This window comes from Sus scrofa, chromosome 3 (genome assembly GCF_054392235.1).
Source record: "Sus scrofa isolate SSC_HxYL_T2T_F1_AM1 chromosome 3, Sscrofa_HxYL_maternal_Yorkshire_Landrace_v2.0, whole genome shotgun sequence".
Lineage (NCBI taxonomy): Eukaryota > Metazoa > Chordata > Mammalia > Artiodactyla > Suidae > Sus > Sus scrofa.
In genome coordinates this window covers 4414656-4432721 of record NC_139385.1, presented here as the reverse complement: position 1 = coordinate 4432721, position 18066 = coordinate 4414656, and the positions used below count along the sequence as shown (strand labels likewise).

The 18066-nt window shown below is 42.4% G+C and overlaps 1 long non-coding RNA gene and 1 pseudogene across 6 annotated transcripts in view; both read left to right on the top strand.

The window, feature by feature from the left end:
• LOC102160627 (uncharacterized) overlaps positions 1-18066 on the top strand; it is a 55496-nt gene that overhangs the window by 29654 nt on the left and 7776 nt on the right. For 2 of the 6 annotated variants that reach the window (XR_014839994.1, XR_014839993.1), the window contains exons 5-6: positions 1324-1469; positions 17132-17376. This is a non-coding gene — a long non-coding RNA (uncharacterized LOC102160627). Of the gene's footprint in view, positions 1-234; positions 364-1323; positions 1470-1578; positions 4262-17131; positions 17377-18066 lie in introns of those variants that run through there. The other 4 variants (XR_014839997.1, XR_014839996.1, XR_014839995.1 and 1 more) reach the window with 3 other exon arrangements.
• On the top strand, positions 13195-14232 carry LOC146404345 (uncharacterized; annotated as a pseudogene).

Here is an 18066-nt window from a genome sequence, read left to right as displayed (position 1 = left end):
GCATCTCTGCTTGCTTAAGCCTTAAACCTTGTTATTTCTTTGCTCAGTGTTTGCTGTAATTTATCAGTCCTTGCCTCCAGTTTATTTCCAATGTCTTGAATCATCTTCACTATCATCAGTCTAAAGTCTTTTTCCGGGAGGCTGATAATCTCCAGATCATTTAGCTGTTTTTCTGTGATTTTTTTCTCACTCCTTTCTTTGAGTTATAGTGCTTTGCTTTTTCATTTTGTATAGGTTTTTGTTTTTGCAGACAATAGAGTTGTAGCTTCTCTTACTTCTGATGTCCACCACACCCCTCTGGCTGAAGTTGTCACAGGGCTTACTGTAGGCTTCCTGATGGAAGTGACTGGTGCCTGCCCACTGGTAGGTGGAGCTGATTCTTATCCTTCTGGTGGGTGGGGCTTTGTCTCTGGGTGAGATTAGAGGTGGCTGTGTGCCTGGGGGGTCTTTAGGCAGCATTTTTACTGATGGATGGGGCTGTGATCCCACCTGGATTATTGTTTGGCCTCGGGCTTCTCGGCGCTAATGCCCGGGGCCAGATTTTCCCAAAATGGCCACTTCTGAAGGAACACACACTAGTGATTATTCCAGAGAACTTTGCCTCCAGTATCTGTCCCCCATAACAAGCCAGTCACCATGTTTTCCCAGGAGATCCTCCAAGAACTGCAGTCAGGTCCAACCCAGATTCCTATGGAGTCTCTGCTTTGCCCTGGGACCCAGTGCACATGAAAGCCTATGTGCGCCTTTTAAGAATGGGGTCTCTGTTTCCCCCTGTGCCGTGGAGCTCCTGCACACAAGCCCCACTGGGCTTCTGGGGGGTCCTTCTCCCAAGGCCAGATCCCCAGGCATGGGGACCTGATGTGGGGATCAGAACTTTCCCTCCCGTAGGTGAGTCCCTGTGATGCAGTTACTTTCCAGTCTGTGGGCTGCCCACCCGGCAGGTGTGGGGTTGCTTGTATCGCATAATCACCCCTCCTACTGTCTTGATGTGGCCTCCTCTTTGTCTTCTGGAGTAGGGTATCTTTTTTGAAAGTTTGCAGTCTATTTGGTTGAAGGTTGTTCAGCAGTTGGTTGTAATTTTGTTGCTTTTCTGATAGAAGGTGTGCTCCAGTCCTTCTACTCTGCCATCTTAATCCTGTCTCTTCTTGTGCATTTCTTTCCTTAGCTGCCAACACGTATGAGCCCTTGGTGGAGTCTCATGGGTCAGAAATGATTGTCTCCACTGGGCACCAAAAGAATGTTTATGTCCTCACCTCTGTCAAGACTGTTCAAATGGGCACCTTTATCATGTGACTCTTAAAGCCCACCTTCCTTATCCTTCAGGGGCCCTGACGTCTAGCGCCTCGTCAGAAGTCTTACCCTGACGCTCACTCACAGGGTACTGGACCACCGTAACAGAGGTGATCTTCAGGCTGGAGCAAGGAGAAGAGCTGTGGCTGTTAGAGAATTCCCAGGCTGGAGGGGTCCAGGTGAGTTGGGCATTTTTAGATGAAAAAGAAAAAAAAAAAAAAGAAGCCAGTGGAAATGAGGTCCCGGATTGGAGGGTTCAGGAGTTGGAACCTTTGGTCTGTGTCTCAGGAATTCTGTTTCGGGGCCTCAGACCTTCGGAAGTAACTGGCCAGAGAGCATCCTGCTTCGCATCACGTGAATCACACTGCGTCCACCACTCTTAAATACCAACGCTGTCCTTTTCTGCCTGACTTAGGGAAGGTAGCTATTCTTTTTTTTTTTTTCATTCTTAAAAACTTTATTGAAGTTTTGTTAATTTACAGTATTATGTTAATTTCTGCTGTACAACTAAGTGATTTACTCATATACACACATCCATTCTTTTTCAGATTCTTTTCACATTTAAGCCATCACAGAATATAGAGTAGACTTTCCTGTGCTGTACAGGAGGTCCCTGTTGACCATCCAATCCATATACAATAGTGTACATACTAGGGAAGTTGGCCATTCTTATACCCGCTTTTGATCTGCTGCCTGTCCTTTGTTCTTGGCTTCTCCTTGCCTAGTATGCATTTTCTCTCCATTTTCATGGACTATTTTCTTTTCAGTTTTCCCCTAGACCTTCATTCACTATTCATTCTGCGGATATCCCTACCCTGTGTCACGCATTCTTGGTGTTGAGATTACGCTGATGAACTAACACTGTCCCTGAGCTCCTAGAGCTTACAAGTGAGCAGGAGGAGGTAGACCTGAGTAAGTTGACATGTCCAGTGGTGACAAGAATGATGAAAAGAGTTAAAGCAGGCTATCAGGAGATGGAGAATGGGGGTGCTTTTGTCAAAGGTGGGTGGAGAATACCTTTCTGGTAGAGTCAGCACTAGAGCAGATAATGAAGTAGGCAGTGAGTCATGTGGGTTCTGGGGTTCCAGGCAGAAGGAACAGCCACAGGGCAAAGTTCCTTGGCAGGAGTTTGTTGGCAGTGCTCTGAGAAAACCAGGGAGGCCACTGTGGTGTCAGGGAGCACCTGAGAGGGATACTGGTGGGAGATGATATCAGAGAGGTAGCCAGGGACCCTGGGATGTCTTGTAGGACATGGGAGGAGCTTTGACTTCGTTTTGGTGAGATGAATAGCTGTTAATGGATTTCTGCAAAAGAATGTTTTAAAATAATTTCTTTGCTTCTATGCAAGGGTGGTGGACATGAATAAAAGCATCAAGACAGTGTGAAATGCTGGCCCCTGAAATACCCACAACCATCATTGTTAAGGTCAATCTGAGTTTATTGCTCACCTTGACAGTCTTGGTAGCATCTTGGAGGGACGTGAACAAAGTCAGGTTATTTATGAGATTCGAGGGCATGGTTTAATGTATATTTTTAAATGCAAGGTCTAGATAACCATTGGGTAAGAATCATGATTTAATAGTTTAGGGTTTGTGGACAAGGATTCAACAAGGATTGAATAGTCCTGGGGAATAAGCAGCTTAGTATCTATTGGAGAGGTGAGTTAAAGGGTTTTGATGAAACTTCTGAAATGAACAGCAAAACAATTTTCTACTTTTATCTTCCTGGGCATGAGTTTCCTGGAGCAGTAAAGTCTGTTGAACACAGTAGAACATTAGTTACGGTAACAGAAAGCATAAACTGTGGGAGTGTTGGTGGTTTTGGCTCTCGACCGTGAAGAGAGGTTTGCAGTACCTCGGATTTGAAGTGATGGTGGTGAGATGTGGCTGTGTGTTTTGAAAGTAGGATTTATTATGGGGTAAGATGTGGAGTGTGCGAGAAAGGAGGGACGCCAGGATGACAGTGTTAAGTCTGAGCAACCCGACGGAGTGGGAAGTGTTTACTGAGATTGGAAAAATGGGGAGGAGCAGTTGGCCAATTTTTTCAAGAAATTACTTTGAGAAGCACCAGTGGTTTGAGATGACTATTAATTATTCAAGGTTAGATATTGGTGAGGCACTTGGACATGGAGACCTGGAGTTGGAGAACAGGCAGGAGTGCAGATTAAACTGAGGGTCGTGAGTTGGAAGGTGGTATGCAGTCATGACAGAGCTTTGGAGAGTGGATGTGGATAGACAGGAAAAGAGGCTGAAACCCCGGGCTCTACAGCATGTGCGTAAAGAGTTGGAAATCAAGAGAGTATTCTGGAGGCCAAGAAAGAGGCTTGTCAAACAAGGAAACAATGAATTTCTGATTCGAAAATGGAAATAGGACCAACTGCTTTGGTTCTGAGAACCAGAGGAGGAGTGGGATTCAAGGTGGGAATCCCACACAGAAGCCTTAGCTTCATAAAGTATTGATGGTGGGGGATAAAAAAGGCTGCACGTAAAAATGACTGGAGGTTTTCTGAGGGAGATAAAAGGCCATCAAATTCAGTGTTAAATCCTTGGTCCTAAGCAGCAGTGCAGGATGCATGTTTTCATAAAGAAAAAAGAGATAAAGAAAAGGCAAAAAAATGTAGTAAGCGAAGAACACTCACCTAAAAACACTGTTAAAGAAGAGAGGGGAGTTCCCATCGTGGCGCAGTGGTTAACGAATCCGACTAGGAACCATGAGGTTGCGGGTTCGGTCCCTGCCCTTGCTCAGTGGGTTAATGATCCGGTGTTGCCGTGAGCTGTGGTGTAGGTTGCAGACGCGGCTCGGATCCCGCGTTGCTGTGGCTCTGGCGTAGGCCGGTGGCTACAGCTCCGATTCAACCCCTAGCCTGGGAACCTCCATATGCCGCGGGAGCGGCCCAAGAAATAGCAACAACAACAACAAAAGACAAAAAGACAAAAAAAAAAAAAAGACCAAAAAAAAAAAAAAAAAAAAAGAAGAGAGAAATATTGTGACCAAGTATTATTTCACTCTGAATATTTTACAACTTAATGCAGCAGTTGCCCCTATGATCCAAAAGCACAAGGAACTATACAGAAGCACTGAGGTAGGTGAAAGAGGCACAGAGACCACAGGAGATGATCTGAAAGCTTCCAGTGCTCAAGAATCAACTGGAAGAGAAAACAACCTAAGAGTGAAAGGTGTAGTATTGGAAGGAGCACAAGGAGCTGAAAACACAGTGAGGGACCTGGGAGAGAGCAGCACAAGAAGTGAGCAGGAGCTGGAAGCCAGGGCACAATTAGGGGGCACATGAGGCAGACTGGAAAGGGGGATTCAGCACACACACCATGCAGGCCCCAGAATGGAGAGCCAGAAATACCTGCTAGAACAATACATTGCAAGAAAAACTTCCTGGCATGAAGGAAGCCCCTGGAGTCTGCATGAAAAGGACAGAGTAACTCACGGGAAACCAACTCAGAATTGTTACCACCATGATATATCCTAGGGAAGTTACTAGATTTTTAAAGAAAGATCTTTTTGGTCTGCAAAACCAAAGAATTAAGTCATCTCAAACATGGTTGAAGAATAACAGATATAATTGTATATATTTAAAGTATACAACATGATTTGATATATATTGTAAAATGATTACCAAGATTAAGAATATTGACACATTCATCCTCTTAGGTAGTTAATGTAGGTAATTTGTGTGGGGAGGGTGGTGAGAACGATTTAGATTTAATTGCCGCAGCTTTCAAGGATGCAATACCATATTATTAGCTATAGACACCATGCTGTACATTAGATCCCCAGGACTTAAGTCATTTTTAAGAGGGAGGAAAAAAAAAATCAAGCTGATCTCAGATATCCACAATAGTATTCAGTGCTTTTAAAAGTAGTGGAGAAAGAATTACAAACTCCTTAAGAACTGAAAGTAAATCCCAATAATATTGTATGCAGACAAAATATTATTCCCAGTTAAAGTAACAATAAAATAAGTTTGAATATGTAAGCATGTTGGGAAATATTATTCTCATGAATTCTTATAGAATCTTCTAGAACATGAACTTCAATCAAGAAATAGTAAAATAGGGAGTTCCCGTCGTGGCGCAGTGGTTAACGAATCCGACTAGGAACCATGAGATTGCGGGTTCGGTCCCTGCCCTTGCTCAGTGGGTTAACGATCCGGCGTTGCCGTGAGCTGTGGTGTAGGTTGCAGACGCGGCTCGGATCCCGCATTGCTGTGGCTCTGGCGTAGGCCTGTGGCTACAGCTCCGATTCAACCCCTAGCCTGGGAACCTCCATATGCCGCGGGAGCGGCCCAAGAAATAGCAACAACAACAACAACAACAACAACAAAAAAGAAATAGTAAAATAGGAGTTCCCATTGTGGCTTATTGGGTTAAGAATCTGACTAGCATCCGTAACAATGTGGGTTCCATCCCTGGCCTCACTCAGTGGGTTAAAGGATCTGGCATTGCTGCAAGCTGCAGTGCAGGTCACAGATGTGGCTCAGGTCTGGTATTGCTGTGGTTGTGGCATAGGCCAGCAGTTGTAGCTCCAATTCGACCCCTAGCCTGGGAACTTCCGTATGCCTCAGGTGCAGCCCCTAAAAAGTGCAGCCCTAAAAAAGGTAAAATACAGCGTAAGATTGTTTTTGAGTACTGATTTGTTTAAGAATTAAGTCTAAAACTAAAATGGGGATTGATTTAATAGAATTAAAATGGGAGTTCCCCTGTGGCTCAGCAGGATCAGCGGTGCCTCTGAAGTACCAGGACTCAGGTTCGATCTCCAGCCTGGCACAGTGAGTTAAGGATCCTGTGTTGGGGTGGTTGCAGCATAGGTCATAGCTGCAGCTTGGATCTGATCCCTGGCCTGGGAACTCCGTATGCCGTGGGATGGCCAAAAAAAAAGTTTTTTTTGTCTTTTTTTTTTTTTTTAGGGCCGCATGCACAGCATACAGAGGTTCCCAGGCTAGGGGTCGAACTGGAGCTGTAGCTGCTGGCCTGCGACACAGCAGCATGGGATCCGAGCCGTGTCTGTGACCTACACCACAGCTCATGGCAACACTGGATCCTTAACCCACTGATCAAGGCCAGGGATCAAACCCACATCCTCATGGATACTGGTCAGGTTCATTAACCACTGAGACACGACAAGAACTGTGAAAATTTTTAAAAAAGGAGAACAGAATTAAAACATGAAGACTTCAAGTTCTAGGATCATTAGATTCAAAATTAAAAAAATTTGTGTGGACTAGCAGAGTCCCAAAATAAAGCCCTTTAGAAGGCTAAGAAAAACTATCAGGGAGCTTGCCCTCTCAAATTCAGTGCTAGTTATATGGTAGTATTATATTGGTACAAAAATAAATGAATCAGAAATAAGATTCCAGGACTAGCTCCACACATAGAGAAATCACATATGTGAGAGCAGGCAAAGGGGAGACTATTCAGTGAGTGCTGCTGAGAAAATTATTTATGCACGTGGGGGAAAACACGTCTTTTGCCGTTACAGAAATCAATCTAAAAGTATATAAAACTTCTAGAAGAAAGCATAGTGGAATATCTTTGTAACTATATTAAAATAGGGGAATCTTATGTATCGTGTTAATATGTATGTATCATCATACATGTGCAGTCCTTCTGAAAGGGTTTATCAAACAGCACAAAAATACTGTTTTTGAGGAAAAAATAGATTAATTACATTAAGAACATTCATTACAAAATACCGTAATAATTCAAAAGACATGGCATGGAGTGAGAAGTTACTTTTAACACAAAACCAGCAAAGGTATAATGTATAAAATACATTCATGGCTTTTCTCAAATAGAAATTTAAGTCATTTTACATTATTTGTTTTAATGTCTGCTTCCTCCCACAAGAATATAAGCTTTATGATAAAAGGGTTTTTTTGTTTGTTTGTTTGTTTTTGCTTTTTAGGGCCACACCCACGGCATATGGAGGTTCCCAGGCTAGGGGTCCTATCGGAGCTACAGGTGCTGGCCTACACCACGCCCACAGCAACATGAGATCCGCGCTGTGTCTGCGACCTACACCACAGCTCATGGTAATACCATGAGTGAAGCCAGGGATCAAACCCTCAACCTCATGGTTCCTAGTTGGATTTGTTTCCACTGGACTATGATGGGAACTCCCAGAAAAGGGTTTTTTCTTTGTTTTTTAAGAAATTCGTATCTCTATTTCCACTGTCAAGGATAGTGCCAGACAGAGTTGAGCATTCAGTTAAGTTTGTTGAATAATATACTCCAACAATGCCTGAGAAAAGTCGCACAGCCCTACAGAGAAATGGAGAAAAGATGAACATGAAAAGGAAAAACAAATTAGAAACAAAACCACACATGATAAATGAGAATACCTACAACTTCATTGTTCATCAGAGAAATAAAAAGTTGGAGTTTCCTTCGTGGCTTAGTGGTTAATGAATCTGACTGGGAACCATGAGGTTGCAGGCTCGACCCCTGGCCTTGCTCAGTGGGTTAAGGATCTGGCATTGTCGTGAGCTGTTGTGTAGGTTGCAGACGTGGCTTGGATGTGGCGTTGCTGTGGCTGTGGTGTAGGCTGGCAGCTGTAGCTCCAATTCAACCCCTAGCCTGGGAACCTCCATATGCTGCAGGTGCGGCCCTAGAAAAGGCAAAAAGAAAAAAAGAAAGAAAAAGTATGACATAGTATTTTATATCATCAAATTTAGTGAAAGTAAGACATCTTACAATAGCAAGCAGTTTTGATGACATGCTCTCTTGCTCCTGGGAAGTTTGGTCTTATGTCCCTTCTCTATAGTACTTCCCCAGTACCTTGTCTCTTGAGAGTTAAGCTTTTCACTTGCCCCAGTGTTTGGAAAATGCCCACCTCCTCTATCTTAGTCTCATCTACCCTCTAATCCCCATTTTACCTGAGGTGTCCAGTCTTTCACTGTCACTATGACAAAACTAACCCTAAAATCATTTCTTCCAAATTGTAAATCCTCTCACATTCCTTATCTCCACTTGCTTAGGGACTAACATTTTTTCTCCCATGTCTGATAACTATGAAAAGACCTATAGGACTGATCTCTCCATAGTTCCTCTTATTTTTTTATTTTCATTTGAAAACTGTATTGTATAGCTTTTATTCTTACTTTCCAGTGACCTCACTCAAAACCAAAACCTTATTCTTTGATGCCTTATTTCATTCTTGATTGTAAGTATATATTTTAAAACCTAGCACATCTGTTTTGTCTTGTTGATAGTCTTAGATAAGCCTAGGGTTGCCATCTGTTATTAACAGCTCTTTTGAAAACAAATGTACCAGTCCACATTCAGCTCTTTTGTTGCTGTTGCTCAAAGACTCCTGATAAGTTCCATTTGACTGTGCCTTCTAAACACTGCTCACACACCCTCTCATATCTGTACCTCTTCTCGAGGTTCCCCGTCCAGATCCTAAGAAAGGGTGTAGGACTGTGCCTGCCATGTGATTAATGCTCGTTGTGCTTATTTTATACTTAGTTTGAATTTGAGCTAAATTTCTCCCCTCTTTTTTTTTTTTATTTTCCCACTGTACAGGAAGGGGGTCAAGTTATCCTTACATGTATACATTACAATTACATTTTTTCCCCCACCCTTTCTTTGCAACATGAGTATCTAGACATAGTTCTCAATGCTATTCAGCAGGATCTCCTTGTAAATCTACTCTACGTTGTGTCTGATAAGCCCAAGCTCCCGATCCCTCCCACTCCCTCCCCCTCCCATCAGGCAGCCACAAGTCTCTTCTCCAAGTCCATGATTTTCTTTTCTGAGGACATGTTCATTTGTGCTGGATATTAGATTCCAGTTATTTATTTATTTATTTTTTGTCTTTTTGCTATTTCTTGGGCCGCTCCCGCGGCATATGGAGGTTCCCAGGCTAGGGGTCCAATCGGAGCTGTAGCCACAGGCCTACGCCAGAGCCACAGCAATGCGGGATCCGAGCCGCGTCTGCAACCTACACCACAGCTCACGGCAACACCGGATCGTCAACCCACTGAGCAAGAGCAGGGACCGAACCCGCAACCTCATGGTTCCTAGTCGGATTTGTTAACCACTGCGCCACGACGGGAACTCCTAGATTCCAGTTATAAGTGATATCATATGGTATTTGTCTTTGTCTTTCTGGCTCATTTCACTCAGTATGAGATTCTCTAGTTCCATCCATGTTGCTGCAAATGGCATTATGTCATCATTCTTTTTTATGGCTGAGTAGTATTCCATTGTGTACATATACCACATCTTCCGAATCCAATCCTCTGTCGATGGACATTTGGGTTGTTTCCATGTCCTGGCTATTGTGAATAGTGCTGCAATGAACATGCGGGTGCATGTGTCTCTTTTAAGTAGAGTTTTGTCCGGATAGATGCCCAAGAGTGGGATTGCAGGGTCATATGGAAGTTCTATGTATAGATTTCTAAGGTATCTCCAAACTGTTCTCCATAGTGGCTCTACCAGTTTACATTCCCACCAACAGTGCAGGAGGGTTCCCTTTTCTCCACAGCCCCTCTAGTACTTGTTATTTGTGGATTTATTAATGATGGCCATTCTGACTGTCACCTCTCTTTTTGAAGGGCTTCTTAATTACTCGAGCTAACATTAATCTCTCCCCTCTTAGATTCCCATTTCACTTAGTGGCTGAGCCAGAAGGAACTCAGACTTCATTGTGATGCCTGAGAGCATCTGGTTATCACTTGAGGCTTTTGTCCCCATCTGACGGGTCTCTTTTTTATTCTTCCTTAATTTGATGTGTAATGTGTAATAGTACGCTTATCTCTTAATACAGATAGATATGTTTATTCAGAAAGCACTTCTTAAGTATATAGGCCTACATCACTTACCTGTACATTCTGATTCAAGGGGGTCTGTAGATTGACATGACAGGCTGTACTTCATGTTTTGAATAAAAATTTCCAAGTAATTCTGGTTCTTCTGTTTGAGGGCCGCCACTGAACATCTCATCAGAGGGACTCAAAGGCAACTGGCGATACATTAAAACCTGCCAGGAGTATAGGCTGTAGTTGGAAGAGATAAACAAATTGTATGATACTTTTTTAACTTCAGTGTTTTTGAGTGCTAGTAGGTAAAATTAGTCCTTTCCATAGTGTGTAAATAAAAAGTATAGGTAGTGACTATTTCACTGTTGGAGAAAATTGAGTTTAAGAGGTATTATTTGGGAGTTCCCGTCGTGGCGCAGTGGTTAACGAATCCGACTGGGAACCATGAGGTTGTGGGTTCGGTCCCTGGCCTTGCTCAGTGGGTTAAGGATCCGGCGTTGCTGTGAGCTGTGGTGTAGGTTGCAGACGCGTCTTGGATCTCGCGTTGCTGTGGCTCTGGTGTAGGCCGGCAGCTACAGCTCCGATTGGACCCCTAGCCTGGGAACCTCCATATGCCTCGGGAGTGGCCCAAAGAAATAGCAAAAAAAGACAAAAAAAAAGAAAAAAAAAGAGGTATTATTTGAAAATGTATGAGGAAGGGAAGGAGAGAAAAGATAGGGGGGAGGAAAGGGGAGAGATACATTTTCTGGAGGCCAACTAAGTCTTTAGTAGAACCAAAGCTGAAAAGCACATTTGTGGCTGGTGAATGGGAATTAATATTTTTTAAAGTATTTATTGTATATTTTTGTAAGGATGTCTTAAACAACTAATATGGATCTTATTTTATCCATTGGTTTAATAGATAATGTGTTATATCTGTATACATAAAATCTTTTTTAATCCCACACTCAAGACTTTTTCTGATGTATTTCCTGAAATCCATGTATACTAATATTTCTCACTCTACTTCCTGTTCATAGTTTTCATTGGGATAATAACCCAATTTTCTGTGAGTTTTTCTGTCACACTGTTTCTCTTTCCTCCTTCTTTCCTTCCTGTCTTTTTAGTGCTGCACCCGTGGAATATGGAGGTTCCCAGGCTAGGGGTCCAATTGGAGCTGTAGCCATTGGCCTACTCCAGAACCACAGCAATGCAGGGTCCAAGCTGTGTTTGCAGCCTACACCACAGCTCATGGCAACGCCAGATCCTTAACCCACTGAGTGAGGCCAGGCATCGAACCTGTATCTTCATGGATGCTAGTCAGGTTTGTTAACCACTGAGCCATGACAGGAACTCCTCTACCATACTTTTTCCTCAGTTGTACTATTCCTTCTGTTTAGTTCTTCTCTTTTTAATTCTGAAGGTCTTATTTTTCAAACAGTAAATATATTTGTTCATTCTCTGTTTTCTTTCTTTTTTCTTTTCTTTTTTTGCTTTTTAGGGCTGCACTCGTGGCATACGGAGGTTCCCAGGCTAGGAGTCAAATCGGAGCTACAGCTGCTGGCCTATGCCACAGCCAGCAGGATCCAACCTGCGTCTGTGACCTGCACCACAGCTTACAGCAACACTGGATCCTTAACCCACTGAGCTAGGCCAGGGATAGAACCCATAACCTCACGGTTCCTAGTTGGATTTGTTTCTGCTGCGCCATGATGGGAATTCCTCCCTTTTCCACTATAGCAGGTATTTTCTATTTTTCTTTTTCTTGGCCTAAGGAGAAATACATGCCTCGGATTTCATCACAGAAGCTTAGGACTAAAAAATGAGAATTACTGATGTACTAAATTGTATTTACATAGAAACTGTTAGCATTTTAAAAGCACACTAATTTTTCTTATTTATGACCTTATAGACAGAAGAAAGGAAAACCAAGATAAACATTTGTGGCAAGTTTCACTTATCAGCAAAAAAAATACTAAGAGAGAGATTTTCAGAAAAATACCTTGTCAATATGACTTAGGTAGAATGAGTTTGAAAAATGTTTCAGAATCAGTTATTAGTGATAAAAATCATCCAAGTAAAAATTCTCATGAAGTTAATCCATGTGGGAAGTTGCTTCGTGATAATAATCAAGGCAGTACTCATACTGGAAAGAAATCTGATGAACATAACCAAGATGGGGAAAAAGACCTTATTGGACAACAGAAAATTGAGCCTTTAGGGCCACCTCTTGAAGATCATGAATGCAGAGCAGCTGTCAGTGAGGCAGCCACCATCACACCTCAGAGGGCCCCAAAAGAGGGAAAATTCCAGGATCCTAAGGAATAGGGGGGAAATATCAGCAACCAGTCAGCCCTCAAAGTCCGGCACAAAGCTCCCACAAGGAAGAATCACTTTGAAGTTCATGAGTGTGAGAAGTCAACTCTGTTTAAACATGAGAAAATTAACATGGAGGAAAAAACCCATGAATCTAATGAAAATGGGAATAATTTCAGGCCAAAGACCCACCTCGCTCAACTTCATAAAACTCCCACGGGAAAGAAAACGTTTGAATGCCATCATGGCAATAATTCTTTTTACCAGGAATCACACCTCACTCAACATGAGAAGACACACGCAGAAGAGGAACTATATGACAGGAACAAATGTGGAAAAAACTTCCACAAATCATAAGCTACTGACCCTCAAAGAACTCAAACAGGAGAGAAACCCAGTGAATGTAATAGTGCCTCTGGGAAGCCAGCCATTACTGATCAGCAGAGAACATAGGAAAACTTGATGTATGTAATGAATGTAAGAAAACTTTTTGTTATAGCTCAGCCCTAAAAGTCCATCAGAGAATTCACACAGGAGAGAAACCCTATCAATGTAAGGATTGTGGGAAATTCTTCTATGCAAAATCCAAATTCAGTCATCATCAGAGAACTCACACAGGGGAGAAACCATATGAATGTAAGGATTGTGGGAAATAATTTGTGTGAAATCAAACTTAACATCAGAAAATGCATTCAGGGGAGAAATCTTTCAAATGCAATGAATGTGGAAAATCCTACTGTAAGTCAGCCCTACATGTACATCAAGGGAAGCATACAGAAGAGAAATCCTATAAATGTACTGAGTGTGGGAAATTCTTTTGCTCCAAGTCAGCCCTAATTATACAAGTATCTCACACACAGAAGAAACCCTATGGCTGTAATGAATGTGGGAAAACCTTGTGTGTGAAGTAAAATCTCACTAAACACCAGGAAATTCACAGAGGTTTAAAACCCTATGAGTGTAATGAATGTTGCAAATCATCCTCCATGAATTCTATCCTCACTGCATCAAAGAATTTATACAGGGGAGAAACCCTATGGGTGAGAAGTCCTTCTGCAAAAAATCATCCCTCACTAAACATCAGAAAATTCACACAGGGGAGAAACCACATAAATGTAATGAATGTGGGAAAGCCTTCCATGTGAAGTCAACTCTGATTATATACCAAAGAACTCACACAGGAGAGAAACCCTTTAAATGCAATGAATGTGAAAAGTCATTCTACATAAAATCGCTTCTTAATATTCATCAGAGAAATCACACAGGGAAGAAACCCCACGTATGTAAAGAATGTGGGAAAGGCTTTTCTATGAAGTCAAGCCTCACTGATCATCAGAGGACACATTCAGAAAAGAAACCCTATGAATGTAATGACCATCAGAAGACCTTTCACCATAAGTCAACCTTAATTGTACACGAGAGAGCTCACAGAGGGGATAAACCTTGCAAATGTAATGACTATGGGAAAACCTATATGAAGTCAGCCTTCAGTCAGCACCAGAGAATACACACAGGTGAGAAACCTTATGAATGTAAAGAATGGGAAACCTTTTTTCCAGAAGTCACGCCTCACTAAACATCAGTGAACACACACAAGGGAGAAACTTTATGAATGTAAAGAATGTGGGAAAAACTTCTTTCAGATATCACCTCATTGAACATCAGAGAATACACACTGGGGAGAAGCCCCAGGAGTGTAATAAATGTGTGAAATCTTTCTGTTACAATCAGCCCTAATCATCCATCAGAGAACTCACACAGAAGAGAAACTATAAATGCAATGAATGTGATAAATCTTTCTGTATGAAATCCCCCCTCACTGTACACCAGCGAACCCATAGAGGAAGGAACCCCTTTGAATGTACAGAATGTGAGAAAACTATGTGAAATCACCTCATTAATCATCAGAGAACGCACACAGGGGAGAAGTGATGTGGAAAATCCTTCTGTATGAAGTCAACCCTCACAGTGCATCAGCACACACACACCTGGGAGAAGCCCTATAAATGTAGTGAATATGGGAAATCCTTCAAGAAGTCAGCTCTCAACAAACACGAGGTAATTCACACCAGGGAGATACCCCAAGTGGCAACAGTGTGGAAAATCCTCCCGTGTGACATCACATTTTGTCACATCTTAGCAAACGCACTGGAGAAACTGAGTTTTCTTATATCAGAGAACTTGACAGGAGAGCCTTGAGAACATTACTAGTCTCCACCTATGAATCAGCTGTATGCTTCAGAGAAGTCACAAGGAAAGGTATCAAGGTACTGAAACATTTACAAAATCACAACTTACTGCACATCAGGTAATGGATAGTGGAGTATAATTACATAAATGTTCTACATACAAAAGTGTTAAGAAAAAAATCGAATTTCATTATATAAGAAAGGAATTAATACTGAGGGGAAATCTATCAATTTAGGAAACATGGATACAATTTTTCCTCCAGAAATAATGTAATACTGGAGGTCGTGATTCCAGTGTGGTACCACCTTTTGAAAATGTGACCTAAGGTGAATCTAATGCTAATGCTGCTCACTGTTGTAATATGAAGCCTTTGAAAACACAGTCTGTAGCAGCAAACTGACAGCATTAGCCACCTGACATGTACCTGGGGTAAGAAGGCTTAGGTGTGTTGGTAAACAAGAGAACCTGTGCTATGTGTGTTTGACTCACACAGTGGATGCCAGCATAGTTGTTGCTGGGGAATGTCTCCCCAATAGTCTAAAAATTATTATGACATGGAGTTCCTGTAGTGGCGCAGTGGTTAACGAATCCGACTAGGAACCATGAGGTTGAGGGTTCGGTCCCTGCCCTTGCTCAGTGGTGTAGCTGTGGTGTAGGTTGCAGACGCGGCTCGGATCCCGCGTTGCTGTGGCTCTGGTGTAGGCCGGTGGCTACAGCTCCGATTTGACCCCTAGCCTGGGAACCTCCATGTGCCGCGGGAGCGGCCCAAGAAATAGCAAAAAGACAAAAAAAAATTATTATGACAGATTTCTTACCCTAAACACTACCAGTGTTTGTATTTTGATAGTACAGTATACAAGTGGTATACCTGCACCACAGCATATTATTGAGAAAAAAGTACAGTACTGTACTATAAACAGCCTGCTACTTTCTGTGTAAGAACTGAGAGTTTTCTCACATGTATACACAATTTCTTATTTTGCAAAGAGAAACTAAGAAGATAAAGCTACAAACTAGTAAAAATGAATGCTTATGGAGGCAGGAATGCACAGGCGGTAGAGGCAGGGGTGGGAGCAAGGTTTCTTTGATTTTTACTTTTTTATGAGATTTTTGATTTTTGAACAAATGTAAATTATTTATATATTCAAAAGTAAAAATAAGATTCTGAAACTGAAAACAAAGGAACAGATAAACTTAATATCAAATTGGCAACTTAACCATGCCAAAAAAGAATTCTTGCAACAAACTTCTGAACTCCATACTGTGATTATATATACATCCCTAATGGGATTTGTCTGAGGACAAAGAGACCTGCAAAAAATTATAAAATTATCAGTTTTCTTGTCAGTAGTAGTGGTGTTTTGAGTCTCTTTTGTGTATATTGTAGTATAGGACAAAAATAGATTGTTAAAGTTACTAGAAATCAAAACAACTAGTTTGAAACAACCATCAGAATCAAAGAATTTATGTAAAGCCCACTATAAAGATAAATACAAATTGAAAATACTTTTTTTTTAAAATTGTGTATTTCATAGCTCCATCCACTGAATGGCAACCCCAGGACGGTGAGAAAATTCAGTTCCCAGCTTAGCCTGCACAAGGAACGGGACTCCCTGGAGAAAGAGCTGAGTCTAGGTCTGGGCCCCGACTGTTCTAGGATAAGACTGGAACTTTTTTTTTTTTTTTTTTTTGTCTTTTTAGGGCTGCACCAGCGACATGCGGAGGTTCCCAGGCTATGGGTCTAATCAGAGCTACAGCTGCTGGCCTACACCACAGCCACAGCAATGCCAGATCCAAGCCACATCTGCAACCTACACCACAGCTCACAGCAATGCCAGATCCTTAACCCACTGAGCAAGGCCAGGGATGGAACCTGCAACCTCATGGTTCCTGGTCGGATTCGTTAACCACTGAGCCATGACAGGAACTCTGAGCCTGGGACATCTTGGTCAAAAACCAAGGAAGCATGTGAGGTCAAGTGTGAGGTAAAGGGGATGTGTCAGAGGTCACGTGTGAGTCAGATGTGAGCTAACTTGATGGTCAGACAGGATGACTCACCTCTGAATATGAAACAAAAACCTGAGTCTGTAGCAATACACAAAACGAAGGAGCTCAGCTCATTTCCGCCATTGGCGGCGAATCTTAAAACTCCTTATTCTGGAATTAGAAGGCAAGAACTAGGTTTTCACCCTGTTCTTTTAGTAGGAACAGCTCTTCATCTCTAGGTGTGGGGAGGCTTCCGTTACAGAAAAGTGTCAGCTGACAAAAGTAGAAGGAATGATAGATTTGAAAAACTGCTCATTTGCAATCTCTGGAGCAGCTAGATGGATGCTGAGATCATTAGACACTAAGGAAGCAGGGTATTGTGTAGAGCCAGATAGCACCCAGAGAACATACACAGTGAAACTGGAAAAAGGCAACCTGTACTATGGAATGACAGCTCCACTTTAACCAAGTGATTCAGTGAGCATTGTTAGTAGCAATGGCATGTCTTTTAATGAAATGTAATATGAAGTACTTATATTGCACTGTGGAGTGTTCGTACCGCAATATTTAATGTGAATCTAATCAAGTCTTTATTAGCCTTTGGGTTTACAGGAAACGAAGGAGATAGAGGAACAGCTTCAGTGGAGAAAACAGACAAATCTGAAATGTGGAACCCAAGACAACTGGTCTGGTCTCTTCCCAAAGTCAATGTCATCTTTAAAAAAGAAATGCAGAGAAGACTGTTTTTGGTTCACAGAAACATGATTAAATACCATGCATGAACCTTGATTGGATCCAAAAGACATCTGGTTCAAAAAGACATCTACAAAGATATTTCGGAGGTAACTGGAGGAAATTGAATGTGCGATGGGAATTACATGATACTAGGGAATTAGAGTTAATTTTTTCTTTTGGTCTTTTTATGGCCACGCCCACGGCATATGGAGGTTCCCAGGCTAGGGGTCCAGTCAGAGCTGCAGCTGCCAGCCATGCACAGCCACAGCCACAGCCACAGCCACTCAGGATCCAAACCGCGTCTGTGTCCTACACCACAGCTCACAGCAATGCTGGATCCTTAACCCCCTGAGTGAGGCCAGGGATCGACTGTGCATCCTCATGGATACTAGTCAGATTTGTTTCTGTTGAGCCAGCACAGGAACTCCTAGAGTTAATTTTCTTCAGTGTGGTAACTGTGGTTATGAAAGTTAGTGTGTGTTTCTAAGGACACACGTGCTGACTGTGAAGACGTGAACTGTCATGTCTGCAGCACTGAAGTGGCACAGAGGAAACATGCGTAGAGAAGTAGATGAAGCAAAAACAGCACTTTCTTTTTGTCGTTATAGGGCCACACCCACGGCGAACAGGGATTCCCAGGCTAGGGGTCTAATCGGAGCTGTAGCTGCCAGCCTACACCACAGCCACAGGATCTGAGCCACGTCTGCAACCTACACCACAGCTCATGGCAACGCCAGATCCTTAACCCACTGAGTGAGGCCAGGGATCAAACCTGAAACCTCATGCTTCCTAGTTGG